Consider the following 4,708-nt stretch of genomic DNA (forward strand, 5'->3'; position numbering starts at 1 on the left):
GTATCCAATTAATTCTTTTGGATTATAAGAACATGTTACTACTTTTAGGGGACCTGTAATGCCCATATTTTTGTAAATATTAAATTTAAAATATCTTTTGGCACACGTCACGTGACCAAACTCGAAACGTCATTGAAGATTCTGATGACGTCACTACTCTCGGATTGACAACTGTTGACAGTTAGGCGATAAACAACAAATGACAAATGTCAGTTGACAGTTCGTATCTTCTACGTGTGTATGTAGTTATGTGTCAAACCGTAAACTGTGACGTCACACAATTTTCAAAGAGCGTTTTGGGCGCGAAAGCATCTGTCAAAATATATTTTGTTAATTAACATATTTAAGCCGTTTAGCATAAAAGTTGAATTTTAGGGCAACTTTTAGTTAATATAGAACGTAATACAAGCGTTTCAAAAAATTGGAAACAACCCTATTACTGATTTTTCATGACTGATGGTTAGGCTTCGACGCGTCGAAGTAAAAATAAAATAAAAACAAAAATAAGCGTTTTCTAAAATGTATTTACACCATTTTAATAAGCACTGAAAAATCCCTCACAATAGTATAAATAAAATTTTAATCGCATGAGTAGAGCCGGAGCAACTAACAACTTTCGGATTAGCCCTCGTGTCAGTACGATCTGACCAAATATAAATGAATTTGAAATGGCGGCGCTTTTTACCATTTAGACTTCAGACAAGTAAATAAATTATTGTCAAGTTGAATTTAATTTCCGAGTCGGTATCAAGCAAAGATAATTTGAAATAGAGGTGGATTGTAAAAGTAAACTTTGTAGCCACAGTAAATTTACTCCCATCTTTCGACACATTATTATAACTTTTAGAACGCTATTTGACATAGATCCTTATTATTTCGTTGATATGTGTTAAATTTGTTACTTTATGCGCCACTTTTTGATATTTAACAAATTTAACACATATTAGTGAAAGAATAAGGATCAAAGTCAGACAGTGTTCTAAAAGTTTTAATCATGTGTCGAAAGATAGGAGTATGCGCCTGTATTTCAAATTCTCTTTGGTATCAAGAAAATGCACTATTAAAATGTTTATGTACACACATCACAAACCGTCTATGATTCGTTTAAACCCGCAAATAGCGGACAACATAAAGCTAACTGTTTTTGCCGCAACCTTTTTATTATCTGTGAACATGTTATTATCGCGTAGATTTAATATTGACTTTTAAATTTCGAACATGTCTGAAAAACAAAGGAAAGGAATTTGATTTGGCCTCATTTCTAGTATCAGTCGAGATGACGTTTTATTGAGTGTGTGACAAAGAGTAAAGTAAGTATATAGGAAGTGTGTGATCAAATGCCGCAAATAATAAATAAATAGCGGTCGTAATATCATAGAGAGCTTATAATATATGTGTAGATAAAGCAGTGCATGTAACTCTACATAATTCGGCACTCGCATTCAGCTCGTTTCATAAACCCACACTTGTATTTTAATGCCTTTCATTATGTAGCAGTCATATAAACTACTATAATATTTTATACAATCGTGATATAATAGAGAGCTTTTCAGTCGAGTACCGTGTTTGGGCAACAAAGCTTGCGGAGTTGCCTAAGTAAGGTACAAGATTGAAAAGCTTGATTATATCACTATTGTATACAATACTTCTTCTAGGAGTCAACGGAAATAAAATGTTTTATCCCACTATATCAGTAGACATAAATGCGCGACTCCCGCCCCACGCCCCGCGCCCGTTTAGTCTTTTCTATGGGAACGCAGCGGCACGTGATTGGTCATTTTTAGGGTTCCGTACCAAAAGGTACAAAAGGGTTCCTTTATGGTGCGACAGTCCGTCCGTCCGTCCGTCTGTCACACCGCTAAATATCTCGAGCAGTACTTAGATATCGATTTGAAATTTGGAATAGTAATGAGCAACGCTAACCCAGACATATTGGAAGTGTAATTTTTTTATTTTATTTATATTAATTATGGAAAATGCCCAATATAAAGAGGGGGAAAATTTCAAAGTCTAGTTACTAGGTCAAGTGGGGTATGATTTGAAAGGGCTCAAATTGAACATTACAAAACATTTTTTTTTCATAGTGAAAAAAAATTGACTGAATGAAGGAAAATGTGAAAAAATTACCCGAAGTTTACGAATCAAAAATTATGAAAATTTTACATTTTACAATTTTTATTACTTAAATTATCATAAAGATTACAGGAAAAATAAAATCAGACCTCTATCTTGATAACTTTTTTTTTAATAACAAGAAACATTTTAAATTTAATTTGCAATTTCATCCCATTTGTGGGTGTTTATTATAGTTGAAATTGATATGAGATTACACTAAAGATACTTCCTTTTAAATAAAACAAAAATTATTGAAATCGATTCACATGATAAAGAATTATCCCTGAAAAACTAACATACATACATATAGATCGCGCAAATTAGTTAGCCAATTTGCCCATAGATGGCGCTATACACATATATGCTAATAGTATACTTCTGGTCAAAAGTCTTTTGTGGTTATATATAGTTACATGAGAAAATTGAAAGTTTGTACGGAACCCTCGGTGCGCGAGATAAACGAACTCGCACATGACCGGTTTTGTTTTTACAGTTGACTACAGCGTATCGTAATGAATCTTATAGTTGAGTGGGAGCCCATACATGAAAAGTAAGCAATTATATAGTTTGGTATACGAAATTTTAATTCAACCATTGCAGTCGACGAGTAGAAAAAAGCTTATTAAGTTCGTAACATTAAAACTTAGTCACGACCATGAACCTACTTTGTCTATTCGCGCTTAGAAAATTATGCATTACCCGATCAGAACAGAATAGGTCACTGGTCTGGCTGATTTGTTTGGGGAAAAAGGTCGTCTAGAATTTTAATTGTGTTTGTATCCACAGATCTTGCCTAATAGGCTGAGCATGTATAGAGATGGGTAGTGAGTAAATACTCACGACAAATATTTACTCAACATAACCGTATTTACTCGTTTATACCCAAATTGGTGGGTATAAACTATTTAGAGTGCTGAATATGGGGCATATAAATTTGAAATAGAGTGTATTTTGTAAGCCGCTACTGGATTAGGTACTCAAAATTGTAAGAAATATATTTTTAAGAGGGCCACAATTAATAATCAGAAACCACCAACGAGTTGCACATCATTAAATGGCGGGTCTTTAAAAATATCTTGAATGTTTCTAAATACATTTATGGGTAAAGTGAATACTTTTGAAAAAAAAAAACTCTTTCTAAAGGCCGAAATAATGTTTGTCCCTCTATTAGTTCAAAAAATATATGAAAATACTTTAAAATTATACTTTTATTAATATGCTTTTTATTATGTTAATATTGTTAATACACGTTAACACTCTTCAATAAATAAAAAACAATTTAGTTTTTAAATCTAACTTTTTAACCAGTGGGATATAGTTCAGAGACACTAGTAATATAGTTAACGTTATTAAAGATGGAGGCAATCTCTAATATCTGCCCCCCGGGCAAGCTTCTTTTGCCTAAAGTCGACTGTAATGCAGCGTCCATAGGACGTGGCCAACGTGTTGGAAGACATTGTGAGGACCATAGCCGGTTGTAAGCAGGTTTGGACGATATAATACTCTTTGATCTGTCGGACGCACTGTTAACAGTGACAGTGGAAGGAGCCATGATAGCGTGTGTTGTGTTGGCTCTATGCGCTATAGGTAAGTCTAAAATCTTACAAATTCAAACATTAGATAGTAAAAAGTTATAATTGGTTGAAAAGGTTTGTCTGGTGTAACCATTGATATATATATCTAAGGTCAGGCCTTACGGGCAATAAGAATTGGGGCCAGTACAGCAGTTTCACGCACACGAATTCGAGCCAATCGTGCAGTCTCACGCCACAATGCGATTGGTTGATGAGTTAAACTGCACTGGCTCTCGTTCGTGAGTGCAACCAACTAGCACCATTCTTAAGGTAAGTCCAGTCCTTAGACTCTGGCTGTAACCGCTTCACAATGCGGCATCTGTGGGACGTGGTCGACGAGTTGGAAGACATTTCGTAGGCGAGTTCGGATGATATTATACTCTTTGATCCGACGCACGCGCACAGTTGACAGTGACAGTGGACGGCGCCATGATATCGTGTGCTTTGTTGGCGCTATGTGCTATAGGTATGTAATCTAAAATCTTACAAATTTTAAACACTGATTTAAACTTTCACGATTTTTCCACATTTTTAATTACGTTATCGTTAGGGCTGAGTGTCGACCTAGTGACATCTCTAGTATGTAAAACGTTCAAGTTGATAAACAAGACCAAGTAAGGGTAGTTCGAGAAGCTCGCGCGGCTAGATGTTGATGTCAACTTTAGATAGTTTTCTGACTTCCAGTTCAAGCTCCATCTTGATAGTCACGTCTCGTGATTAATTCTTTTAACTGGTAGATAAAGTGCTAAGTTTTACAGTAAGTTTTATCTGGCAGTTAATTTATTTGTTATTCCAATACTCGGACATTGTGAAACAGGCCCTTAGACTGGTAAATCCTGATTCAAATATTGTAAAAAGTACACTGCTGCAGCTTATGTTCATATAATTGGGAATTTTCTCCTTTGTCTAATATTTTCCCACCAGTTACCCCACTTGACGGTATGTTTTTGTCACAGTTTTTGTAGTCACTGTACTTTTAGTCGGGTCATAAGTAGGTCAGGTCATTCATGAGTAGGGTT

Source organism: Cydia pomonella, chromosome 22 (assembly GCF_033807575.1).
Source record: "Cydia pomonella isolate Wapato2018A chromosome 22, ilCydPomo1, whole genome shotgun sequence".
NCBI classification, from domain to species: domain Eukaryota; kingdom Metazoa; phylum Arthropoda; class Insecta; order Lepidoptera; family Tortricidae; genus Cydia; species Cydia pomonella.